This window comes from Anabrus simplex, chromosome 2 (assembly GCF_040414725.1).
Source record: "Anabrus simplex isolate iqAnaSimp1 chromosome 2, ASM4041472v1, whole genome shotgun sequence".
Classification (NCBI taxonomy): domain Eukaryota; kingdom Metazoa; phylum Arthropoda; class Insecta; order Orthoptera; family Tettigoniidae; genus Anabrus; species Anabrus simplex.
The window spans coordinates 121,627,482-121,646,586 of record NC_090266.1 but is presented as its reverse complement, the minus strand read 5'-3'; the positions used below and the strand labels follow the sequence as shown (position 1 = coordinate 121,646,586).

The following is a 19,105-nucleotide window of genomic DNA, read 5'->3' as shown; positions in this document are numbered from 1 at the left end:
CCAAAGTTCATGAAATGAAGTCACATCCCTGTTTCTCGGATTCCACGTAAGGTATCTTGGCTATGATCAGAGCTTACTTGCTTGAGCTATTGATGTCGACATGGCTGTAGATATGACGTTAAATTATTATTTTTCTTCTTTTCCTACCGCATTCCCACACCTCTGGGGTCGCGTGTGTGAAATGCGTCGCACATGTGGATTTTGCCCTGTTTGACGGCTGGATGCCCTTCCTGACGCCAACCCTATATGGAGGGATGTAATCACTATTGCGTATTTCTGTGGTGGTTGGTAGTGTAGTGTCTTGTCTGAATGTGATGAGGAGAGTGTTTGGACGGACACATACACCCAGTCCCCGAGCCAGAAGAATTAATCTGAAACGATTAAAATCGCCGACCCGGCCGGGAATCGAACCTGGGACCCTCTGAGCCGAAGGCCACTACGCTGACCGTTCAGCCAGCGAGTCGGACATATGACGTTAAATTGTTACTTTATAATAAATTACTGTAACCCCCTTCTTATTTAACCTTACATTACTGGGAAAACCGTGTATTGTGTTTCAAATAGGGGCGTTCTAGAGAATAATAGCTTTCACACTTTTCGTAACCTTGCTTTGTAACTGGTCACCCCATTTGCGTTTGACGTGGAGTCGTAGCAATGTTTTCTACGTAGAAATTATTATTATTATTATTATTATTATTATTATTATTATTATTATTATTATTATTATTATTATTATTATTTTGTACATTGAAACTTTACTCCAGGCCATTTAATTTGTGATGACTTCATCTTAGTGGCTAGGCATTGTACTTTTCATTGTTATTGCAGCTGTTCGGACTGCTTTAGTTCTTTAGTCCCATAATCTCTATTATGGTGACTTGTGGTGGGTGAGTGAGTGTTATTTGCGGCTAGGATTGGGTATGTTGCTGCTCCACGTGATGTAAGACAATCATCATATAGTTTTCTTGGAATGTGTATGGAAAATTCCACGAAGAAAGTCACTGTGGCCTGCATTCGATCCAGTCTCCATTGGCATTCGTGTAGTTTCATGGTATAACTGCTATGGCTCATTCCACATTAAGGAAACAGTATTGCTCTTATGGACCTACAACGAGTGAACATACCCCCTCTAAGACACCCACAATTCCTCGTGATTAAGGGATATTATACTGTACTTTGTAATGTATTATGAAAGATAGCTAAAAAAAAGGATGAGGCATTTTTGCGCGTGAGTTATTAAAATAACTACATAACGTTTTATTTTTCATAAATACATTCGTAGGGAGGGAGTACAATGGCGGGAACAGCCATCGCTTCGTTGCCTTGCTTCATTTGCCTTCTATGTTGCTCTGGTACAAGCATCTGTGAACCGCGGGCAGCTCAGTTCTATAGTGAAGTCACGTACAATGTGTATTTTTGGGCTGTAAATCTGTGCGTACTTGTCTTGTATTGAGTGAGTGTTATGTGATTGATTAGTCTACTTGTGTGATTTCTTTCTTTTAACATTAATACCGTGATTTCTTTTGTAGAGATGTCGTTTACAGTATTTATTTGTTGCGTGTGCGTGTTTTCAGCCTTTTTATCAGTGTAGAGGCCTAATTGTATTCTGTTGAGTGTTATGTGATTAGCCTACGTGTGTGATTTCTTTAACATTAATAGTGATTTATTTGCGTTATGGGTGAGAACGTCTATAAAAATAAGCAGGGAGAAATACTTAGGAAGAAACAAAAGCAGACTGTGCTTAACGTGCTTCATTACCTTTCTCGAAAGAATCCAGATAAAAGTCTCAGCCTGGTGATTAAAGAAACTGCTGAAGTAACAGCCATTTCTGAGAGGACTGTTTATAAAGTGCGATCAGCAGCTACTACAGGACCTTTGGCTTCTCCGATTAAAACAAGAGAACGTAAAGCACCACGTAAAGACAGCAGGTCAGTCAAGTTCAATGATTTTGTTCGCAGTGGTGTAAGGTGCACGAGTTTTTCCTTAAAAATCAACCTCCAACCTTGCAGCAAGTCCTACAGTCTGTGAAGAATGATAAAGACCTTCCCGTGTTCAAAAGAGCAACTTTGTATCGTTTGTTGAGAGACATGGGTTTCCAGTACGTAAAGAAAGGGAATTCAGCTCGTTTGACGGAAAGAGAGGACATTATACCTTGGCGCCACAAGTATCTGTCAACAGTTAAGAAATATCGAGACGAGCGAAGGAACATCTTTTACACTGAAGTCTGTTAACACAGGGCACACTGTTGGGAAAGAATGGAAAGATACGACCATTTCATCTCCACGGGATGCTTTTCTGTTAGGACTCTCTTGCGGTCTTAAGTCACCTACTGGTCGTGGTCCACGGTTCGCGTTAGTCCATGCCGTTAACGAGAATGGGTTCGTGCCAGGGATGAAGTACGTGTTTCAGTGCAAGAAGAATACCGCAGATGCTTACGACGAAATGGATGGTGATTGTTATGAGGAGTATATTAAAGAACGTCTACTACCAAACCTGCCACCAAACTGTCATTGTTCTTGACAATGCCTCCTATCACAGCCGCAAGAAAGAAGCTCTGCCTACGAAGGCATAGAAAAAAGAGAACCTGCGGTCATGGCTACGAGAACGTGGTGTAGTGTATGATGAGAACATGCTGAAAACAGATTTGATGGGCCTCGTAAACAGTGTGTGATGGAAATACGATCGCCACAGGATCGATGAAACGGCAAGATAAAATGGTGTCACGGTTCTTCGTTTACCACCATAACATTGTGAGCTGAACCCTATTGAACTTGTTTGGGAGCAAGTGAAGCACTATGTTGCTATGAACAACACCACGTTCAAAACAAGGGATATGGAAAGACTAATCGATGAAGGTTTCCTACGGGTGTCTACTGAAAACTGGGCGAACTACGTAAAACACGTGAAAAATATTGAAGCGGACATGTGGAAATCTGATTTCATCCAGGACGAAATGGAGCCCTTCATCATTGTTGTTGGCAGTGAATCTTGATGTGAAGGGATTATACCGCCATCTTGACCCACGACGACTTGGCTATGAACATGGACATTCTCACGGTTTTCGATTTGGACAGTTATTAGTAGGCTGTGTACCTGATCTTGTTATGTTTGTTATATTTTATTATTAAAGTTTACGTTTATTAAATAGTCTGTTGACAGTGCAAGTGAAATTTGCTCAGTGTAGCTGTATCTTGTGCTTCGTGAATAAATAAATAAATAAATAAATAAATAAATAAATAAATAAATAAATAAATAAATAAATTCAGAATGATAGAGGACTTCAGTCTGCAGCGGCAAGGAAGTAACATTCGGTGAGTACCATAAAGTTTTTGTCTAATGGCAGATATTTTACTTTGGTTATATATTGCATAGTATTTGTGTGTGTGCTATTATTTTCGTACTGTACAGAAGTTGTTACTGAAGATTTTGATGCTGTGGTGTGCAGCGATAAGTCATGGCAAAACTTGTACTGATACAAAAATTTGTCATGTGTTTTGTTTGGTTTTGTTATTTAGCTGTTCTTTCTTAAGCGCATTTTAATTACCGCTGTTTTCTTTAAGACCGCATTTAATTTTTACTATTGTCTTTCGTTAAGCGATACGACAGCACCGTAGTACACCGCGTTGCCTGGTGAAATTTAATAATAATAATAATAATTGCTTTACGTCCCATGAACTACTTTTAGGGATTTTGGAGACGCCGAGGTGTCGAAATTTTGTCCCACAGGAGTTCTTTCACGTGCCAGTAAATCTACCGACACGAGGCTGAAGTATTTGAGCACCTTCATATAGCACCGGACTGAGTCAGGATCGAACCTGCCAAGTTGGAGTCAGAAGGCGAGTGCCTCAACAGTCTGAGTCACTCAACCCGTATGGGGAAATTTATTAAATGCATCCTTCACCCTTCGAGACCGTAAAAAAATATTTGTCTATTTTCTCCGCCGATTTACCATACACTTCAACGCTGAGGTTTTTTATGTGGCGTAGTTTAACTCTGATTCTGAACAAACCAAAAATAACCCTGGTAAACTCCCCGTCCCCTTTAGTTCATACACATTATTTGCAGCTTAGTTTATTCAGCTTGTTATCTTGAAGTTAAATGTTGAATTTCACAGATTTATGTGCCGCCGTTTCCCCGAGATTGTGTTGCGCAGAGCCGTTCGATATGGCAACCCTGGCATGCATGGGTCCGGACAGCGGTAAAATAACCTGAAACACTGCATAGCGCGAACAAAAAAAAGTAAAAATGATCTTATTCATCGTTAATTTTATTCCATTCCACGCAGTATTCAATTGGTTCGTGTAAGGCGTACATGGATGCAGATTTGATACTGAGCTTTCATAATGTGCGTCGTTTTTAAGCAGATAATTTTCTATAATTCTGAGACGAGTAATCTTACGTTAATGGTGATATTATAGACGAAATTGTTGTAAATAAATAAAGGACCAATACGATTCTCGCACGATAGCATAATAAATTGATATTCCGTCATGAAAGATATTCACTGTGAAGCATTATTTTTAATTTTTGTTGGTGGTTTAGCGTCGCTCTAACACATGTAAGATTTTCGGTGACGTATGGACTTCCTTTACTTTAGTTTTTTGAAGTGACGGATCCCTTCTTTTTTCTCTCTGTCTACCCCCTGTGGGTGGGGGTACGCAGACGAAAAATACACCCTCGGCATCCCCTGCCTGTCGTAAGAGGTGACTAAAAGGGGCTACCAAGGGATGATTGTATTAGAACCATGTCTTGGTCGACATGACATTAAGGTGCAACTCGAGCGTTTGTCTTGTACGGAAATGTGAGAGTACGGAAAACCGACAGTGTAGTTCGTAACCAACATCTCCCGAGTGCATATTCTTCTTATACCGCTTTTCTCACACCTATAGACCCCCTGTGGGTGGGGGACGCAGACGAAGAATAAACCCTCGGTATCCCCTGCCTGTCGTAAGAGGTGGCTAAAAGGGGCTACCAAGGGGTGATTTTATTAGAACCATGAAACTATTTGTGCTTAGTACCATCACGCGGAGAACACCATGAATCGCCTTTACTTGCGAGTAGTACCACAATGTTAGGTACACAATAGGTTTGTGGTTAGTAGCAACAGAGGGTGAATCAGTATGGGTTTCACAGTACCCGTGATTAGTACCATTGGGAAAAGCACCACCGGTCTGGGCGTTGCCTGTGATTAGTACCACTATATGAGCGACACCGTAGGTCTGTGTTGCCTGTGATTAGTACCCACTATATGATGAACACCATGGGTTTGCGTTGCCTATGAATGGCGTCATTATGTAAGAAACACCGTGGGTCTGCGTTACCTGTGCGACGTACAATACTTGCGAGTTGTACCATTATGTGTGGAATACCGTGAGTCTACGCTACTTTTGATTAGTACCGCAACATGGCAGATACCATGGTTCTGCTGTACTGGCGATAAGTACCATTATGAGGGGCCATAGACTTGGATTTTTGTCTCCTTTAGACAACAGGCATCCTCGATTCAGGATTGTGCTTTAGAAACAGTCCCTTGATCAGTAATACCACTGTATATTATAGTTTCTTGGAATATGGGGCATTGGGGGTCGGATCCATTGATTGTTTTAAATCCATATCCATCCATTTATTCTTCATCATCAGGTTTTTTATTCTGGTCAGTGGATGATTTTAAACTTTTAAATTATCATTACATTTCGTCTCATTTGGTACCATTAGGGACCGATGACCTAGATGTTAGGCTCCTTTAAACAAGCATCATCACACCTATGGGGTGCGTGCTGTGTAGCACAAGTGGATTTGGTCATGTTTTACGGCCGGATGGCCTTCCTGACGCCAATCCTATCTGGAGGGATGTAATCACTATTGCGTGTTTCTGTGGTGGTTGGTAGTGTAGTATACTGTGTGAATATGAATAGGGGAGTGTTGGAGTAAGCACAAACACCGATTCTCCGAATCAGAAGAATAATCAAATGTGATTAAAATCCCCGACCCGGCCGGGAATCGAACCTGGGACCCTCTGAACAGGCCTCAAACCTGACCATTCAGCCAAGGAGTCGTACTGTCTATTTGATTCGTTATAACGAAAATAATAAAGTGTCTGAAGCGCTTCATGTGTTTTCTAACAAAAAGAAGTCTTCGAATTTTGCCTAGAGGTCTGCTTGGTTGGTACCTTATGTCATGCGCAAGGAATATTTTATGTTTGCCTCTATGCATGTCGATACATTTTAAACATAAAGAAACTGGAACATGTCCCTCTTTCGTTTGTCCTCCTCGTACTTTTACAGTACGGAGTGTAGTAGTGAAAAGAAACCTCTCATAGCTTAGACAGTGGATTTTAAGAGGAAGTGGCGTTTGGACATCTAACGAACTCGTGGTTGTGTAGGAAGAGAGCTTTAGGAACAGCGAATATGTTCCGGTAGCTTCAAGACTATTGTAATGAGTGGGTGGCCTGAGGTGAGCACGACTACAGTGAAGGTAGCCGGTTAAGCAAAGCTTACTTGTGAAAATGAAATAGTGTGAGAATATACATGTTTTTCATTGTGAAATACAGAATTAAAACATCGAGTGGAATATATTCCCTTTATTTGCTGAGCCAGGTGAGAAAGGCATGTCAGAATTTAGGGATTATCCCGGGTTTTGCTCGTTATGGAGTAAGTTTAGTTTAGTACCTAATAAGTAGTTAGTCCTTGGGAGAGACACCCCAGTTCTGGGTTTAAGAAATTAGTTTCACGTACCCATAAATGCAATAACGCAGGTTATGAATTAGATTCAGCACACGAAAGTGCACGTAGCATGAGCTCTTGACATGAATGAACACCGCTACTTTGAAGGGAAATGCAGGAGCTTCGCAATGCAATTTATAGTCATTTATGTGACAGCTAGAGCTACCACACCAACTTGCTCTCTTTTGAGCTCGTTACTATAATCCAAAGTGTGCGTGATCTTTACTCACCCCACATGAGGTGGTAGATGACTCATGGAGATAGTTGTGTTCATCCGAGGCCGGCTTTGCTGGTCATTCTCACTACTGTGCTGCGGCTGTTTAGTAGCAGTTTTCATTGGTATATTATGGCAACCCTCCACCTTGTTGGAAGAGGAAATAACATTATCTATCTGAACCAGACTAGCAAATTTGATAAGGTATTATGTTCGTGCTCTGCCTGCTAGGTAAGTGACTGTTTTTCCGTGATATATTGGTTCTAGGAGCTGTGAATGGTACATGTTGAGAATTTGTTGTAACCTTCTGGATTTTAGTCCTGTAATGTATTTTACGTTTTAAGTATGGAACGTGCAATGTTTCTCGCTGATCACAACAACAACAACAAATAATAATACCTTAGCCGTCATAAGCAGGCATTTCGATTTGACAACGTTTAACCTGCCTGCGTGTCACTTTCGACACTCCATTTTACTCTAATGGATGGCAGAGAAACCGAAACTGTGTTGGTCGTCCTATTGCTGAGAGTTGTAATTCATTTTGCCGGTTAATACCAAATGTGTCACCTGAGATTAGTTACTTGAAGTGCCGAATGGATGATTTTTCCACTCTTCAAAAATCCCACTACCTCTGCTTGGCTTGAACTTGCCATCTTGGATCCGAAGGTCGACACAGCTACTGATTCACAGAAGGAGCTTTGTAATCAATAATTACGGCATTCAGGTATTCGAATTTTCCACTGCCGACACCATCTTAGATACCCAATACTTCTGCGGCTCACCTTAGTAATATGACTTTCAACTTACGTGCCTTACTACCTTTCTTTACAAATACCGGAGCTTTACCTTAAGGCCACTTCTATCCCATTTCTGTCCAATCGTCGCTTAAAACCTATGTGTTAGTACGACGTAAAACAGCACTAACCCCCCCCCCCTTTTTTTTGTTTACTGATTTACATTCGTTACGTATAACACTCGCCTATAGAAACACTTTGCGCAGACATGCAAACTTGTATTGTCGAATGCAAGCGGACATTTTCATTTCCTGCTTAAGACTCTTGATGATATCTTTAATTTATCGTACGTTTTGGGAAGACGGTGGTGTTTTCAAAGTAGTTCGTAATCCTAGTTCCAGATAATTGCAGTTTCCTTTCCTTATACCCCAACTGCTCATATTAATGACAGTGTTTATCGTGGTACACGCCACCTCCATCAGTATTGCCCTTTTGGAAGCATTCTCTTTTTCAAGGAATATTCTGTGATAGTGTTTCGCATTTTTGTTCAGTTCTTGATATTTTTATTTATATACTATGTTACTAAAACAGAATGAGCACATTATATTTTATGTTCCTCGCATTTAACAATTTATCAGACCTATTATTATCAAAGTATAATTCACCTCCCATGCATGTACTAACCCTGTGTATACTCACAACAGACATACCTATGAGAAGGTGCTTCGTATCCTGAGAAGTGATTTTCTCTCTGTCCTTTTAAACCCGTCTGTGAATACGGGAATTAGAAACGCAATTCAAGTCCTGTTTGATACTTCGTAATCCTAGTTCCAGATAATTGCAGTTTCCTTTTCTTATACCCCAACTGCTCATATTAATAACAGTGTTTATCGTGGTACACGCCACCTCCATCAGTATTGCCCTTTTGGAAGCATTCTCTTTTTCAAGGGATATTCTGTTACGACAATCGAAATATCAGTTGGCCTAATCAACACCCAGCCAGGCCTAGAAGAGAAATTGACACAAACCTTGAAATTGTACGATTTGTTTCTTGATTGGCCTTTGGTTCTTACGACTGGTGGTAATTTATCAGTTGAATAAAATGTGTTTGTAAGGTAGCACTATTATGTAAAAGACTGAACTCTCCAAGTAGTTTTAATTGGAAGGGAGGGGGCTACATTGCATTTAGATACAAACAGATAGTGGGAGAAATGTGCTTTTGGACATTAGATAGATTGTCTTTATTAGCTTTGAAACGAACGAGTGGTTGCGCGGTTTGAGTTCCGTAGGTGTCAGCTTGCATTCGGGAGATAATGGGTTCGAACTCCCCTGTCTGCACCCCCGAAAATAGTTCTTCGTGATTCCCCATTTCCACACCAGGAAAATGCTGGGGCTGTACCTTTATTAAATTCACGGTCGTTTCCTTCCCACTCCTTGCTCTTTCCTTTCCCATCGTCGCCATAATACCTATCTGTGTCGGTGCGACGTAAAGCAAATTGTATTTGTTTGGACTTTGAAGGTAACGTTCTAGAAACTCCACTGTCATATCGAAGAAGTGGTCAGTGGTACTATTTTTATTTGCTCAAATTGAGTGGTCACAGACGTAACGATGATTCAGCTTCCCGGACTTTAACCCTGGCCAAGGTCTACATTGGTTGTCTTCACTTGTGCACGTGCCCTTAATGACATTGCGAGTTAAGCATAATCATTTTGTGTAACATTTTTTGCTCGAACTGCCGTAAAATTGTCATGTAAATTTGTTAAAAAGGAAACCGTACTTTCCAGTGTCGACTCAGTTAAATGTACCAAGCTTTCAGTCTGTCGAACACACAGGTTCAATATACAGTAAATATTACACAACAACATACAGTGCATAACAGTCTTGTTTGTACACCACCTTATTGCAACGAAATAACGGTTAAACTTTTGTATACAATTATTGTGATGTATTTTATTACCCATATCGTAATAGATACATTAATAAACAATTTAAATAATAAAGAAGCAGATAAGTGATCTTACAATTTAACACAAATACAAGCAATATACCATAACCGGGCGTTTCATCGTGCAACAATTTTGTTTGTACATTTGCAGAAGAAAATGAAAATTTCACTCAAAAACACTTATTTCCTTGGATTTAATACCACGATGAGTATCCTCTGGCCTTGAGAACTGCCTTGCACCTTCGCTGCATGGAATGAACCAGTTTTTCACATCTTTCTTGATCGATTTTACCCCTTCCTCGTCAACTGTACTTCTTAACTGATCAAATGATTGAAGTTTCCTTGCAAGAACCCTTATTTTTAGGTCAACCAAGAACATTTCTGTGGGTTTCAAGACAGGGGATTGGGCAGGAGTTCGCAGTTGCGTTGGTAAGTTCTATATCAGCCACTGTTTGCAAATATTCGCTGTGTGCTTGGGGTCATTGTCTTGCTGAAAGGTGTAGCGAGACCCCCAACCCCATATTTACTGCACTCTGTTTGACATTGGCCTTTAAAATGTTTAAATAACCTCCTCTGTCCATGATACCATTGATGATTCCGATATTTTCCACACCACAAGACGACATGCACCCCAAAATCAAAATTGATCCACCTCCATGTTTTGCGGTGGCTAGGGTATCTGCAGGTTTATTGGCTGTATTTACTTGTCTTCATACATAACTGTTTCCATCCGAACCGTATTGAGATATTTTGGTCTCATCTGACCAAATAACGTTGTTCCAGAACGTACAATCCTTGTTTTCACACTCTCTGCAAAAATTCATTCTGGCTTTTCAATTGTCTTAGTAACAAACGGCCTTTTCCGTGGCCGTCTACTGTGATAATCATATTTCCATAATACCCTACGAATTGTCTGACGACATTTTATTCTTTGTACTTCCTTCCAGCATAACGCGGATCTTAAGGGCACTTAATTGTGGATTCTGTTTTACTTGTTTCACAATATAACGTTCGTCTTTCCTATTCGGTATCTTTTCTTTTGCTTTTCTTGGGAAATTATTTGTGGTTCCTCTATATCTGAATTTGTCCAACACATAGTGTACTGTGGAATGCGGTTTATTTATTTTGCGTCCAATTTCAGGCAAAGAATACCCTTGCAATCCAAGGGATAAAATTACATTTTTTAGTTCGTCACTTAACTCTGTTATTTTGCCTATTATGTAGCTCACAGCCTGGTGTACAAACTGCGAAAGTATACACACTAGCACAGCACAGATACACACCAGCTAACTAGGAGTGTTCCCGAGCAAATATGAGGTAGTGAACGTGTACAAACAAGACTGTTGCAAGCAAATAGGCCACTACACAGCATATTTCACTCCTATTCTTTAAAAATGATGTACCGAGACTTCTGATCGCTAACATCAAGTTCCCAACACCTTGTGCAATAACTTATCCAAGTCTCGTGCATTGGTTATGCACTATTTAGAAATTATAAAGACATTATATCTGTTAAATGGGGTGTACAAACAAGACTGTTATGCACTGTACCTATAAAAAACCGCACTATTAAACAAGGAGCAAATAGGAAAGGGCAAGGAATGGGAAGAAAGCGACCATGGCCTGAAACAAGGTACACCCCAGCATTCTCCTGGTGTGAAAATAGTATGTATTTTTGCTGCTTGTTGAATAGTGCGTTTTTTACTGATATGTTGTATACTATTTATATTGAAATTGTGTGTTCGACAGACTGAAAAGCTTTTAAGTTACATTGTAATATAGAGGCACATATTACAACTCTTGCACCTAATTAAAACCAGCGTGCATAATCTTTGTAGTAAGACACCACCTGATAGTTCCTATTTTTTATTTGTCCCCGTCCATGGCCGTGCGCATGAAAAATGCTTACTGTAAGGGACTACTGTTGAGAAGTTCGATCCTAGGCTGTTGTAACTTTCGGCGACTATCCTGAATGTGGTTTTTCGTCTGATTCTTCCACACACACACACACACACACACACACACACACACCCCAGGCTCTTGTTGGAATGGTACTTAATTTCAAGTCACAGGACTGCTAGCGTAATCCTAGTATCAAATAAGTTCGAATATCTCTGCTTCATATTCCTAAGTGAGACAGGTCATCAGACTGTATTCAGGCACATACAAATGCACGCGGTGGGGGAAGGGGAATTTACCACGCCATCCCTAGCTTACTTAATAAACAACGGACAGTTCGTGTTCGACTAAGGTATATTTGGTCGATGCCCTTCTTAAGCCTATAATGTATTTTAATGAAGATTTCTACCAATAGTATATGTATAATTGTCGGTTGGGAGAGAGACGTAAGGATCTTGAATATCAGATGCGAGATACTGAACAGGTGGTTCATTCAAATACAGTAGAACTTAGTTAATTCGAACGTTCATAATTCGAATTCCTGAATAATTCTAATTTTTCTCGCGGTCCCTTTTCCTATAAAACACAAAGTTCAATATTCGTGTTTAATTCGATTGTTATATTGTTTAATGCGAAGTAAAAATGCGACATTTAGAACTCGCACATTCCTAAAAAATGTGTTCAAACATGACGGAACGCTATCTGGTTGGAAGAGTAAAATGGTGCAGAATCTTGTTGTTGGAAACGGAACTGTAGTTGTAGCGTAGCTAAGGTAAGGTTGAAACTCTTGGCCGCGTGTGTTCGTTCCTTCAATAGTCTTCTAGGCGGCAAACTTTTGAGTTTTGGTAACGGGGCAAATTCGCTCATTAGGCCTAAACCTAGAACTTAACGTGAAGTTGATAGTTGTCAGCAGATGAATGAAATGACAGTTCACTGGTTACTGAAGGCTTGAAACGTGAAACATAGTGACATTAGATAAAACATCCGTCATTAATAATTAATTAAAGATGGATTAAGAACGTTTATCCAGGAACAACAAAATGAAAGTCAGTCAGTAAATAAACTTGAGGAGTTTACACTTACCACGTAAATAACTTCCGGACTGCTTTCTTAATCAGTCCTGAAAGACTAGTAATATTTATAGTGTCAAGATTTATTTTTGAAGCGTTTTTTATGAGAAAATGCCATACGCAGTTTAATGATATTGTGTGATCATATTCTAGCTTGCTGTCGATTGAAGTCAAAGAGTCATTGAAAAAGTGTAGGGATCGTTTAGAATTCGAGATTTAGGTAAGAATAGTGTGTGGTGTAGTTTATATTCGTATTCTGGAATGATTGAATTTTTTTTTGTGAACCCTTCAGGTTCGAGTGAGCTATGTTTTTTGTAGTTAGACTGATAGTCTCTGGTTATAGCAGTTTTAGGACAGAAATTGTAAATTTTTAGCATTATTTAAGAGCACAGCATTAAAGCTTGTATAGTTCTGTGAACGACCACCCGTCGCCATATGTTGTCCGATTGTTCCATTGTTCAAATACATTATCGCCAGCACAGATCCCTCCGTTCTGTTCCAATGCATTCAGATCTTTATTTTCGAAGTAAATTGTTTGTCTTCTCATTGCGTAAAGTCTATTCGTTAAAGGGTGAACACAGAAGTTTTGGTTGTTTCTCGGACACACATGAATAAAAACTGATGATCTTCCCCTAATTTATATCCTGGACTGAATCAATTTTTAATTTGATGAAGGTTCTTGCCATATCAATCGCAGATTCATATATTTCACTTCATTAGTATGATGGTTTAATAAATCACTAACTCAACTTGATACGCCAAGAAACTGTGAGGGATCTGGAAAATGTTCTGAATAGCAACATCCTTAACTCACGATAAGCCGGCCCCGTGGTGTAGGGGTAGCGTACCTGCCTCTTACCCGGAGGCCCCGGGTTCGATTCCCGGCCAGGTCAGGGATTTTTACCTGGACCTGAGGGCTGGTTCGAGGTCCACTCAGCCTACGTGATTAGAATTGAGGAGCTATCTGACGGTGAGATGGCGGCCCCGGTCTAGAAAGCCAAGAATAACGGCCGAGATGAATCGTCGTGCTGACTACACGACACCTCGTAATCTGCAGGCCTTCGGGCTGAGCAGCGGTCGCTTGGTAGGCCAAGGCCCTTCAAGGGCTGTAGTGCCATGGGGTTTGGTTTGGTTTGGTTTTTTAACTCACGATCCATCTCTGAACCCGCTCAGCTATAGGACGAGAGTGCGATTTTCGGAGATGACATTCTAATCCTGGTGGCAACAGGGGCTATTCAGAGTGAGATACTTCCACCAGGAAAACGCAAAAATTTTACCGTAAGTTATTTTAAGTTCGAGACTGAGCTCGATAGCTTCAGTCGCTTAAGTGCGGTCAGTATCCAGTATTCGGGAGATAGCGGGTTCAAACCACACTGTCGGCATCCCTGAAGATCGTTTCCCGTGGTTCCCTATTTTCACAGCAGGCAAATGCTGGCCACGGCCGCTTCCTTCCCACTCCTAGCCCCTTCCTGTCCCATCGTCGCCGTAAGACCTATCTGTGTCGGTGCGACGTAAAGCATCTTGTAAATACATACTTACATATATTTATCCAGGAACTACAAAATGAAAGTAAGTCGGTAAATAAACTTGAGGAGTTTACACTTACACGTAAATAAAATCCGGACTGCTTTTTTAATCAGTCGTGAAAGACTAGTCTTGTCATGATTGATTTTTTGAAGCGCCGGGCTGAGTGGCTCAGACGGTTAAGGCGCTGGCCTCCTGACCCCAACTTGGCAGGTTCGATCCCGGCTCAGTCCGGTGGAATTAGAAGGTGCTCAAATACGTCAGCCTCGTGTCGGTAGATTTGCTAACACGTAAAAGAATTCCTCCGCGATTAAGTTTCGTCACCTCGGCGTCTCTGAAAACCGAAAAAGTAATTAGTGGGGCATAAAGCCATCGATTTTTGAGAGGTTTGTTGTGAGCAGTTTTATGATATTGTGTGATAATAATAAAGATCTGTATGCAACGGAATAGAACGGTGGAATTTGTGCTGGTGGTGATGTGTTTGTGCAATATAACAAGCGGACATCATATCCTGGGGACTGGTGCTCGTTCACAGAACTATACAACCTTTAACGCTGTGCTCTTAAATAATGATAAACATTTAGAATTTATTTCGCAAAACTGCTATATTTAATATATACTGTGTATTAAGTTCGAGGTCACCTATCTAAATTCCGTGCCCTGTAATGAATTAGTTGCACATACTACCAGAGAATCGGTAAACATAGATGTCAATAAAGCTAATAAATAAATATATGAATAAACAACTACAGTAGAGTCTCGTTCATCCGACCTTCGCTTATCCGACATTCCATGTTATCCGACACTGTTAGACTTAATTTCAACTTTTGGTGGAGACTAAATTCAGACACACCCGCTGTGGAGGGTGCGACCATGGGACAAGCACTGGCCTGAACGCTGGCGGTAGGACTGGGTTTTTCTCAAGGACAGGTGCAGTGAGTCTTCAGTCAATGTAGTATTGGTTGGGTCAGTGGCGAATATAGAATATATTTTTGGGGGGGGCCAAGATTGACGTAAGGTTAGATTAAGTAATTTTTAAGAGGTCAGACGATTTAAAACACTTTAGAACGGAAAAAGGAAACATTGATTTGGGTTGATACATACAGTACATACATACATACATACATACATACATACATACATACATACATACATACATACATACATACATACATACATACATACATACATACATACATACAGTACACCAATGGTTACAAAACGAAGTCCAGGTTTCTTGGGACACTTGCAAACTTATCAAGAACTTCTTCATCACTAACTATAATGTCTCTGTGGATAGAGAGTAAAGCAAGCCCGTTAAGCCTACTTTCAGATGTGCTGTTCCTTAAGTAAGTCTTCAGTCTCCTTAGGCTAGAGAAAGTTCTTTCTACGGTTGCGATAGAAACAGGAAGAACGGCGAGTAATTTGAGAAGGGTATAAATGTTGGGGAAGAAAGTCTTGTCACATTTTTCTAGAGAACTTACAGCAATTTTGGGAAGATTTGAAGGATTTTCCTGACTCCACTTTTCTTTCCACAACATAAACTCACTTTGCACAATCTCTTTATGTGACAGATCTTCTTCGTAGAAGCTAAAAGCAGCCTCCAGTGAACCGAAATCTGTTACGATACACAATTGTGGAAGGATGTTTTGTAAGGATGCAACTATTTCCTTGTGAGATTCAAAGCATTATTTTAGTGAGTTACAAAAATCGTCCAGGTATGGCACATAAACTGCTAACTGTTGGCTCGGAATCTCAACAACGATCGAAAATTCCCATCATTTTGGTCCGGTTCTTCAAGGCTTATACACTTTTTCGGGGGGGGCCCAGGCCCCCTGGGCCCCCCCCTTATATACGCCCCTGGGTTGGGTGCGGATGTTATAATTTTCATATCCTCTGTGAGTATGGCGAGTAAATGGAAGAAAGTGACTGTTTCTATGGAACACAAATTGAGTGCATTAAAGAGACTGGACAAAGGGGAAATTCTTCAAAATGTGGCATCAGATTGTGGTGTTGGACGTGTTACAGTGGGGGACTGGAAAAAACAGAGGGAAGAAGTTGAAAAGTTGTGCTCTGCCAGAGCAGAGAAAAACAATGAAAAATATCAGTACGAAAAAGTAAGTGAAGCGCTACTTCTTTGGTATCTCAACACCGGGAAAAGGGCCTGCCAATATCTGGCACCATTCTGCAGGAAAAGGCTGTGTATTTCCAAAAGGAGTTTAATGAAGGGGACCCTAATTTTCCTGCCAGTGCTGGGTGGCGTGATCGGTGGCAAAAACGGTATGGTATTAGGTAGCTTAATATCTGTGGAGAAAAGTTTCTTTTCGTAAGACATCTGGAAAGTTTTCGTTTAATACTGCATATACTGTACAATTGAATTGGTAATTTAATAAATAGACCACCGTAAAATATGTCATTATTTTAGCCTTCCTGTTTGTTTCAGTTCATTTTCAAAGTTATTCTGTATTATCCGACATTTTCGGTGATCCGACGTACTCCAGGTCCCGTTTACGTCGGATAATCGAGACAATTTCTGTCAGGATGTTAGTTCTGGATTTCTTCGTCGTCGTAACATTTTACATTGTCGTCATGCAAAATATATCTGGTGCAAATTTCTTTATTATAATTTTTACTATAGATTAAATGAACTTTACAGAATGTTCATTTGTAATATGGGACGGAATGCCCAGCGTGAGAACCTTTGGTCTATAGCATTTTTCATTAAACATAGTCGAAGTTTATTTACACAGTTCCATTTCAAACAGCACCGCATAATTTCCACTTACATATTTATGCAACCGGCTTCGGTGGTGGGGTCATGTGAGGCGAATGGAGGAGGATAGGTTACCTAGGAGAACAATGGACTCTGTTATGGAGGGTAAGAGAAGTAGGGGGAGACCAAGACGACGATGGTTAGACTCAGTTTCTAACGATTTAAAGATTAGAGGTATGGAACTAAATGAGGCCAAAGCACTAATTGCAAATAGAGGATTGTGGCGACGGAAGTAAATTCACAGAGGCTTACAGACTGAACGCTGAAAGGCATACCAGTCTTTAGTGATAATGTATGTATGTATTTATGCAAAAGTTTTGACCCAGTCACCCGTATTATCTTTATATCTTCGTTGTCTTAGCGTATATCACAAGTATAAGGTCCACTTGTGTATTCAGTTTAATATCTTCTTCTTCTTCTTCTTCTTCTTATTATTATTATTATTATTCAAACTTAAGCGTTTTCCCGCAGGAGCAGGGTCCGCACTTCGGAAAGACGAACGCCATTTTAAGTGATTAGACGCAACTTCCGTTGTCAGATGAGCAATCTTCGTGTGCAGCTAGGGTGTTTTCCATCGTTGTCACATGCTTCCACGTATATTCAGTTTTATATGATGTCTGTGACATCAGTCCATAGAATGGTTTCATGCAGGTCTCTGTGCCACCCTATTCTGTGCGAACATTTTCATTTCTACGTAACTGCTGCATCCTACATCTGTTCTAATCTGCTTGTCATATTCATACCTTGGTCTACCCCTACCGTTCTTACCACCTACACTTCCTTCTAAAACCAACTGAACAAGTCGTGGGTGTCTTAAGATGTGTCCTTTCATTCTATCTCTTCTTCTCGTCAAATTTACCCAAATCGATCTCCTCTGACCAATTCGATTCAGTATCACTTCATTTGTGATTCGATCTATCCATCTCATTTTCAGCATTCTTCTGTAACACCACATTTCAAAAGCTTCTATTCTCTTTCTTTCTGAGCTAGTTATCGTCCATGTTTCACTTCCATACAATGCCACGCTCCACACGAAAGTCTTCAAAAACATCTTTCTAATTCCTATATAAATGTTTGAAGTGAGCAAATTTCTTTTCTTAAGAAAGCTCTTCCTTGCATGTGCTAATCTGCATTTTATGTCCTCCTTACTTCTGCCATCGTTACTTATTTTACTACCCAAGTAAAAATATTCATCTACTTCATTTAAGACTTCATTTCCTAATTTAATATTTCGTGCATCACCGGCATTCGTTCGACTGAACTCCATTACTTTTGTTTTGGACTTATTTATTTTCATCTTGTACTCTTTACCCAAGACTTTGTCCATACCATTCAGCAGCTTCTCAAGATCTTCTGCAGTCTCAGATAAAATAACAATATCATCGGCAAATCTCAAGGTTTTGATTTCCTCTCCTTGGATTGTGATTCCCTTTCCTAATTCCTCTGATTTCCTTTACTGCCTGTTCTATGGAAACATTGAAAAGGAGGGGGGTCAAACTGCAGCCTTGCCTCTCTCCTTTCGGGATTGGTGCTTCTTTTTCAAAGCCCTCGATTCTTATCACTGCAGACTAATGTTTATACAGATTGTAGATAATTCTTTGTTCTCGGTATCTGATCCCAATCACCTTCAGAATCTTAAATAGCTTGGTCCAATCAACATTATCGAATGTCTTTTCTAGATCTACGAATGCCATGTACGTGGGCTTGTCCTTCTTGATTCGATCCTCTAAGGTCAGACGTAAAGTCAGGATTGCTTCACGTGTTCCTACATTTCTTCTGTAGCCAAATTGATCTTCTCCCAACTCAGCTTCAACTTGTTTTTCCATTCTTCTGTAAATAATACGTGATAACATTTTGCAGGCATGATATACTAAACTAATGGTGCGATAGTTTTCACACCTGTCAGCACTGGCTTTGTTGGGAATAGGTATAACAACATTCTGCCGAAAATCTGATGGGACTTCTCTTGTCTCATACATCTTACACACTAAGTGGAATAACCTTGCCATGCTGGTTTCTCCTAAGGCAGTCAGTAATTCAGAGGGAATGTCATCAATTCCAGGTGCCTTGTTCCTATTTAGGTCGCTCACAGCTCTGTCAAACTCTGACCTCAAAATTGGGTCTCCCATTTCGTCAGCGTCAACAGCCTCTTCTTGTTCCAGAACGAAATTATCTGAATCTTCACCTTGATACAACTGTTGGATATGTTCCTGCCATCTTTCT

The 19,105-nt window shown here is 40.3% G+C and overlaps 1 protein-coding gene across 3 annotated transcripts in view; it reads left to right on the top strand.

Moving 5' to 3' along the window:
- Spec2 (CDC42 small effector protein Spec2) overlaps positions 1–19,105 on the top strand; it is a 485,439-nt gene that overhangs the window by 192,356 nt on the left and 273,978 nt on the right. The window contains exon 1 of one of the 3 annotated variants that reach the window (XM_067140343.2): positions 7,064–7,167. The exons of the other annotated variants lie outside the window; for them this stretch is intronic. The gene's annotated coding sequence lies outside the window, so the exon portion shown is untranslated. Of the gene's footprint in view, positions 1–7,063; positions 7,168–19,105 lie in introns of those variants that run through there. 3 annotated transcript variants of the gene reach the window in all.